The following is a 9,196-nucleotide window of genomic DNA, read 5'->3' as shown; positions in this document are numbered from 1 at the left end:
GGGCAACAGAGGATGAGATGGTTGGATGACATCATCGAGTCAATGGACATGAGTTTGAGCAAGCTCCAGGAGATGGTGAAGGACAGGGAAGCCTGGTGTGTTGCAGTCCATGGGGTCACAAAGAGTCAGACACGACTGAGCGACTGAACGACAACAACAAAGCTGATTCACTTTGATGTATAGCGAAAACTAATACAACATTGTAAAGCAATTATACTCCAATTAAAAATAAAATTTTAAAAGCTGAATATAAACTCAATGTAAACAGAAAATAAAATAACCATGTGAGGCCGGTACCATTATTATCATCCCCACTTTGTGGATGAGGAAACTGAGGCTCAGGGAGGAGAGCCACCTCCCCCAGCTCTTGCAGGGAAGCGTCTGACGCCTTGTCCAACCACCAGGACTTTGTGGCCATCTCAGCTGGTGTCAGCTGGTCTCCGACTTAGACATCTTGGTGCCTCTCTTTCTTTCCAGCCTGTAATTTAGGATTTCTCAATTGTCTCTGTGCAGCCACCATCACGCCTCAGACACAGTTCATTCACGTTCAGCAAGTGTTAGGCGGCTCCTAAGTAGCCGGATTGTTGTGAACACGGGCAATATGACAGTGAAGGTGACAGACCAGGTCTCTGCTCTCATAGGGCTTATTTTTTGGTGAGGAAAGAGGGAAAATCAGCTATAGAAACGTCAGCTGGTGGTAAATGCTACTCAGAGAATCAGACCAGACTGATGGGATTGAGGGAGAGAAGGTGGCTAATTTTTTGCTGGGACATCAGAGAAGGCTGCTTTGCTGAGAGCGTCGCTTTTAAGCCAAGAGCTGCATCACAAGAAGGTGTCAGCCATGGAAAGATATGGTGGAAGAATATTCCATGCAGACAGCACAGGATAAGCTGCTGCTGCTGCTGCTAAATCACTTCAGTCGTGTCCGACTCTGTGCGACCCCATAGACGGCAGCCCACCAGGCTCCCCCGTCCCTGGGATTCTCCAGGCAAGAACACTGGAGTGAGTTGCCATTTCCTTCTCCAATGCGTGAAAGTGAAGTCATTCAGTCGTGTCCAACTCTTAGCGACCCCATGGACTGCAGACCACCACGCTCCTCAGTCCATGGGATTTTCCAGGCAAGAGTACTGGAGTGGGTTGCCATTGCCTTCTCCGCACAGCATAAGAGAAGTTCCTAAAGGAACTAGTGGCCCGAGGAGGGTGTTAATAAATAATAACCACTGACTCTGGTGGCTTAGTAGTCAAGAATCCACCAGTCAACACAGGAGTTGCAGGTTTGATCACTGGGTTGGGAAAATCCCCTGGAGAAGGAAGTGGCAATCCACTCCAGTATTCTTGCTGGGAAATCCCATGGGCAGAGAAGATTGGCAGGCTACAGTCAATGGGGTTGCAAAAGAGTCAGACACGATTTATCGACTGAACAACAACAATAAATAATAACACTTGTTCAGGGCGTATATGTTCTTTAAAATTTATTTTATTGAAGTATAATTTATTTACAATGTTGTGTTAATTTCTGGTATACAACAAAGTGATTTTATATATATATATATTTCTTTTCATATTCTTTTCCTCTGGCTTATCACAGGATATTGAATGTAGTTCCCTGTGCCACACATAAGACCTTGTTGTTTATCCATTCTATATATAGTAGTTTGCAATTGCTAATCTCAAACTCCCAGTCCCTCCCTCTTCCACACGCTTTGGCAACCACCAGGCTATTTCTTATGTCTGTAAGTCTGTTTCTGCTCCATAGAGCTTCCCAGGTGGCGCTAGTGGGAGATGCAAATTCGATCCCTGGGTCAGGAAGATCCCCTGGAGGAGGGCATGGCAACCCACTCCAGTATTCTTGCCTGGGGAATCATCATGGACAGAGAAGCCTGACGGGCTACAGTTAATAGGGTTGCAAGGATTTGGACATGACTGAAGTGACTGAGCACGCGTGCACATAAGTGATATGGAATTTGCCTTCTGTTTCTTACTTCACGTAGCATATAATCTCTAGGTCCATCCATGTAGCTGCAGATGGCATTATTTCATTCTTTTTTATGGCTTTGTATACATATACTACATCTTCTTCTTCTTTTTTTTTTTTATACTACATCTTCTTTATCCATTCCTCTGTCTATGGGCATTTAGGTTGCTTCTGTGTCTTGGCTGTTGTATATAGCACTGCAGTGAACATTAGAGTGTATTTATCTTCTCAAGTTATAGTTCTGTTCTGACATATGCCCAGGGATGGAATTGCAGGATTACATGGCAACTCTATTTTTATTTTTACTTTTGAAGAATGTCCATACCCTTTTCCATAGTGACTGCACCAATTTACATTCCCAGTAATAGTGTAGGAGGGTTCCCTTTTCTCCACACCTCAAGAGGGTCACTTTTAAGCCTACAGCTGAATCACAAGAAGATGTGAGCCATGGAAGGATGTGGGGGAAGAGCATTCCACACAGACAGAGGAGCATTAGAGAAGGTCCTAAAGGGAGTACTGGCTTGAAGAGGATATAACTAGGTGGATGTTAATAAATAATAGTACTTTCCCTTATGATTATACAGTGGAAGTGAGAAATAGATTTAAGGGCCTAAATCTGATAGATAGAGTACCTGATGAACTATGGAATGAGGTTCGTGACATTGTACAGAAGACAGGGATGAAGACCATCCCCATGGAAAAGAAATGCAAAAAAGCAAAATGGCTGTCTGGGGAGGCCTTACAAATAGCTGTGAAAAGAAGAGAAGCAAAAAGCAAAGGAGAAAAGGAAAGATATAAGCATCTGAATGCAGAGTTCCAAAGAACAGCAAGAAGAGATAAGAAAGCCTTCTTCAGCGATCAATGCAAAGAAATAGAGGAAAACAACAGAATGGGAAAGACTAGAGATCTCTTCAAGAAAATTAGAGATACCAAGGGAACATTTCATGCAAAGATGGGCTCGATAAAGGACAGAAATAGTATGGACCTAACAGAAGCAGAAGATATTAAGAAGAGGTGGCAAGAATACACAGAAGAACTGTACACAAAAGATCTTCACGACCCAGATAATCACAATGGTGTGATCACTGACCTAGAGCCAGACATCCTGGAATGTGAAGTCAAGTGCGCCTTAAAAAGCATCACTACGAACAAAGCTAGTGGAGGGGATGGAATTCCAGTTGAACTATTTCAAATCCTGAAAGATGATGCTGTGAAAGTGCTGCACTCAATATGCCAGCACATTTGGAAAACTCAGCAGTGGCCACAGGACTGCAAAAGGTCAGTTTTCATTCCAATCCCAAAGAAAGGCAATGCCAAAGAATGCTCAAACTACCACACAATTGCACTCATCTCACATGCTAGTAAAGTAATGCTCAAAATTCTCCAAGCCAGGCTTCAGCAATACGTGAACGGTGAACTTCCTGATGTTCAAGGGGTTTTAGAAAAAAGCAGAGGAACCAGAGATTAAATTGCCAATACCCGCTGGATCATGGAAAAAGCAAGAGAGTTCCAGAAAAAATCGATTTCTGCTTTACTGACTATGCCAAAGCCTTTGACTGTGTGGATCACAAGAAACTGTGGAAAATTCTGAAAGAGATGGGAATACCAGACCACCTGACCTGCCTCTTGAGAAATCTGTATGCAGGTCAGGAAGCAACAGTTAGAACTGGACATGGAACAACAGACTGGTTCCAGATAGGAAAAAGAGTATGTCAAGGCTGTATATTATCACCCTGCTTATTTAACTTATATGCAGAGTACATCATGAGAAATGCTGGACTGGAAGAAACACAAGCTGGAATCAAGTTTGCCGGGACAAATACCAAGAACCTCAGATATGCAGAAGACACCACCCTTATGGCAGAAAGTGAAGAGGAACTAAAAAGCCTCTTGATGAAAGTAGAAGTGGAGAGTGAAAAAGTTGGCTTAAAGCTCAACATTCAGAAAACAAAGATCATGGATGGCATCTGGTCCCATCACTTCATGGGAAATAGATGGGGAAACAGTGGAAACAGTGTCAGACTTTATTTTTTTGGGCTCCCAAATCACTGCAGATGGTGACTGCAGCCATGAAATTAAAAGATGCTTACTCTTTGGAAGGAAAGTTATGACCAACCTAGATAGCATATTCAAAAGCAGAGACACTACTTTGCCAACAAAGGTCCGTCTAGCCAAGGCTATGGTTTTTCCTGTGGTCATGTATGGATGTGAGAGTTGGACTGTGAAGAAGGCTGAGAGCCGAAGAATTGATGCTTTTGAACTGTGATGTTGGAGAAGACTCTCGAGAGTCCCTTGGACTGCAAGGAGATCCAACCAGTCCATTCTGAAGGAGATCAGCCCTGGGATTTCTTTGAAGGGAATGATGCTGAAGCTGAAACTCCAGTACTTTGGCCACCTCATGAGAACAGTTGACTCACTGGAAAAGACTCTGAGGCTGGGAGGGATTGGGGGCCGAAGGAGAAGGGGACGACAGAGGATGAGATGGCTTGATGGCATCACTGACTCGATAGACGTGAGTCTCAGTGAACTCCGGGAGTTGGTGATGGACAGGGAGGCCTGGCGTGCTGCGATTCATGGGGTCGCGAAGAGTCGGACACGACTGAGCGACTGAACTAAACCGAACTGAACTCAGTGGGTATATGTTTATCAGAGGCAAGCCACACTGGAGTCCTGCGCTTTGAAGAATTAACACAGAGAGGGCAGAGTCCGAGCTTAATCTCCCTCCCAACCCCTCCTGGTTTCCCCACCTGTTTCAGCTGGTTCTCTGTCAACACTGCTTGGAATCTGGTCCAATTCCTAACTTAGGTGAAATGAATTGTTTCTTCAAGACTCCACCAGGGCATCAGAGCACATGCCATGGACAGGGGGACTTCTTCATTAACTCTCTGCTGCCCTCCTACACCAGGGACTTGGAGGGAGCTGGAATCTCTGCCCCCCGCCCCCGTGTTCCTCCCTCCCTAGCCTTTCTGGTTGTGCAGCACTCACAGAAAATGTGCTAAGCATGTCCCCTTAGCACTTTGCAACAGTTCCAGTGAGTCCTTAACACATGGTTACTTATTAACCTAACTTCCTCTCCAGCTGTTCATCAAGGGTGACAGACCCAAATGCCCAGAGGGACCAGGCAGGGAAGGGACGTGACCGGAAGGACTGAAGGCAACTGGGAGGCAATGGCAAACTCACTTTCCTGGAATTCTGGAAACTTGGATTCTTAACATGAAATCTCCAGATATTTACATGTTGACAATTATTTATTTGGAAAAGAAATGAGCTCTCAAGTGCATTTTAAGTGCATTTAAAATAAAATGCATTATAGATGCATTTTATTCATAAGGGTTTTCTCAGTATCTCACATACCAGATGACAAATAATATCTGCCCAATAATATTTGTTGAATGAATGAATGAAAAAGATAAACTTAATGGGAATTAATCAGATCTGCTTTTCTCATTGGAGTCCAAATTGTCACTGACACTCAAATTGTCATCAGCTGGCTTAGTCAAAACTGGATTCCAGATGAAACGTAGGGTGGGCTTAGTTTTTTTTGTTACATCATGTGATGGGTTCCAGTATGTTTACTTGATTGCTTTACTATACTAAATGACTCCAGTGGCCCTGGGCTTTCTGGACAGGAGATCAAATGTCTCCAAAGCAGGCTTATTTCCACACATGGTTCAGCTGGGTTCACACACTAATCAGAGAGACAACTGACAACTAAGTGCTTAGGATCCAGAAATGTTGACATTAGTAGAACCGTAGAATATTAACACTGGAAGCATCACCTAGGGTCTAGCCTCTAGTCAAGGAGCCCCATTGAGCAGAGGAAGAAACTCATTTGAAAACTGACCCCCTCAAGGTCACATGCTTCTTGGGCCTGAGGCATCCCTCTTCTTCCTGCTTTCTTTGGCTCTGCTCAGAAGCCCCATGGACTCATCTTTCCCTATTTCTAACACAAGTGGCCAGTCTCTGTGAGAAACACCCACATATGTCATAGTCCTCCGGACTGGTCAACAGTGGGCTGGCTGGACTAATCCCAGGACTGCTGCCCTAAGAGTGTTTCTAGAGAAACAGAATTAGATTGAATGCAAATATTCTACTATCAGACACCCAGAAGGCATCTGAGAGATGTGATTCAAGGAGAAGGATTAGGTCTTTCCTACTTTTGTATCCCCAGGAGCACCTAACAAAGGGTGTTCTGTGTAACAGACACTAGGCACATACTTGAGTGGTGCCTACTCTGTGCTGGGGTTTCCCAGGTGACTCAGTGGTAGAGAATCCGTCTGCCAAGAAGGAGATGCAGGTTTGATCCCTGGGTCGGGAAAATCCTCCAGAGAAGGAAATGGCAACCCATTCCAGTATTCTTGCTTGGGAAATCCCAGGGACAGAGGAGCCTGGTGGGCTACAGTCCATGGGGTTGTAAAGAGTCGGACATGACTTAGCAACTAAACCAACCAACAACTCTGTGCTGGGCATTGTTCTAAATAGTGGTTCTCAAAGTAGAGTTCTTGGCACTGTGGGGGCCCCTAAAGCCCTTTCAGGGGGTCCTCAAGGTCAAAAGTATTTTCATAACAATACCACATGATATTTACCTCTGCATTCTCATTTTTTTCATGACTGTACAGTATTTTCCAGAATCTACATGATGTCTGACAGATTACAGAATGTGTGCTTGTGATCCTTGGGTTTTGAAAACTTCTCAGTATTAACTTCAAATATAGTAAACATCAATAGATACATCCCACATAAGAGTGTTTTGAAGTTTTGAAGTTCAATAATGTTTAAGAGCATAAAACAGATCTTAGAACCCCAAATTCAGAGATTCACTATTCCAGAGGATGTGAGAAGCTAATAAGTACCATGAAAAAAAGAAAGAAAAAGTAGAGCAGGGTAAAGGGAATTGGAAGAGCCTGAGGATGGGGGTGGACACAAGTGATGGAGGCAAGGAAGGGGTGATGGTGAGGAGAGGCAGCTTCCAGTATTAAATGGGAACGATACAAGTTGGCCTAATTGAGAAATAAATCTACAAATCAAACATCTGACAACTCTGAGTTGCCATTTAAAATCCCTTCATTTACCCTGAATTTAAAATCTTTATTGAAAATTGAATCATGAATATAGGACTTCCGTGATGGCTCAGCAGGTAAAGAATCTGCCTGCAAAACAGGAGACACATGAGACTCCGTTCAATCCCTGGGTCAGGAAGATACCCTGGAGGAGGAAATGGCAACCGATTCCGGCATTCTTGCCTGGAAAATCCCATGGACAGAGGAGCAGGCAGGCTATAATCCCAAGGATTGCAAAGCATTGGACATGACTGAGCCATTAAGCAGCAATTATATGCATGTCATTTAAAGAAATTGGTTAAGAAATAAGAATACTTCCAGTAGCTTTAAAATTCCTCTGTGAAGATAGTGTCAGTCTCATCACCAGGGAAAGCCTTATCCTAATTTTTTTTTTAATTGAAGTATAGTTGATATACAAGGTTGTGTTAGTTTCTGATGTACAGCAAAGTGATTCAGTTATACATGTACATATTCTTCTGGTTTTTGAGTGAAGTATTTTTTCATATATTTTGGGAGTGTTACCATCTGTATAGGATATAGGATCTATACAATAAAGGAAGTCTTGTTTAATTTTGGAAAACCAAGAAGCAAACCAGCCCAAACCACTGTAAGGGAAGAACAGTATTACTGCTAATAGATGAAGTCTTCTGGGAGAAAATGAACTGGACCAAGCAAGGCATCACAGAGTATTTCCTGTTATTGACAAGAGCTGCTTCCAGAGAAGTGAGCGAGGAACATCAGTGTCTGCAAGGACTGTAGGGCAAGCCATGCACTGTAGTCTGGCAAAAATACACTCACAGGGAGAGGGCTACTCCATTTTTCACTTGATTTTGTTTTGTTTTTGCTTTTCAGCTCCATGATCTATCTCTAGGAGTGGGTCAAATCTGAACACATGTGGAGTTGAAACAATTACAAGGCACCATTGGGAGGGCAGGGACTCCACCAACACCCAGTCAAGACAAGATCTAGAAAAGAATCAGGGCTCTGCGTATCTGGGCGGGCATTCTCTTCCTTCAGCTAGGATCTTGGTAATAATGCCCCAAACATATCTGTCTTTATGCTCTAAGTTCCAGGTCTCCCTTGAGACTGGTTGAACTGGTTGCCCGCTGAGTCTGGGGCACAGCTGTCACTCAGTAGATCTCTGATTTACTGAACACACGTCTTTCTACTTAGTGACATTCCATTTTGGTGGAATTTAGCCTCCAGTAGCTTCTGAGACAGAAGGCAATGGCAACCCACTCCAGTACCCTTGCCTGGCAAGTCCCATGGATGGAGGAGCCTGGTAGGCTACCGTCTCTGGGGTCTCACAGCGTCGGACACGACTGAAGCAACTTAGCAGCAGCAGCAGCTTGCTGAGAAAGGCTACATGGAAAAGAACTGGGATCTTGGCAATTTGAAAATGTTTCTCCCAAAACATCGTATGTGGCTAATACCTTCACTGAGAATAGAATTCTGTTTTGAAGATTATTTTCATTCAGACTTCTGAAAGCATGGGCCATCAGTACTGCTATGAGAAGTCTGAAGCTGTTCTAATTCTGTTTTCTTCTTTTATTATGTTTTTTTGTTTCTCTCCTGAAAATCATGAATCTTTCTTTTTTAAATCTCAGTGATCGGAAATTTCAGCAATATGCCTTGATTTGAGTGTATTTTCATCCATTATAACAAGCTCTTGGCTCTTTCATTTTGGAAATTGCTTTCTGCAGGATTTCTTGAGTATTTTGTAAATACTTTCCTCTCCATTTTCTCTGTTCTCTTCTTCTGGAATCTCAATTATTCTGATGTTAGGTCTCCTGGTCTGGACTTCCTTTTTTTTTTTTTTCTTTCCTGTTTTCAATCTATCTTTTTGCTCTAATTTCTAAATTGTTTCCTTAACTTGATTTCCCAATTCTTCTATGGATTAAAAAAAAATTCAACTATCATATCTTTAGTATCTGAAGCTCTTCCTAAATCTTGGAATGTTTTCTGATAGTATCCTGTTTTTGCTTCAGTTCGGGGATGCATGAATGCTTTCTTACTTGTCTGAAAACAAAATATATTTTTAAAAACTCCCTGCACATTATCTGTTTCTCCCAGGTTGCTTTATCCTGTTTGTTTTGGTCTCTCTCTTCCATGTTAAATCTTCCATGTATTTAATCTGAGGCATTTATTAGGTCTACTGTCA

Source organism: Bos indicus x Bos taurus, chromosome 5 (assembly GCF_003369695.1).
Source record: "Bos indicus x Bos taurus breed Angus x Brahman F1 hybrid chromosome 5, Bos_hybrid_MaternalHap_v2.0, whole genome shotgun sequence".
Taxonomy (NCBI): domain Eukaryota; kingdom Metazoa; phylum Chordata; class Mammalia; order Artiodactyla; family Bovidae; genus Bos; species Bos indicus x Bos taurus.
The sequence above is the reverse complement of the archived record's forward strand: the minus strand, read 5'-3'. Positions refer to the sequence as shown.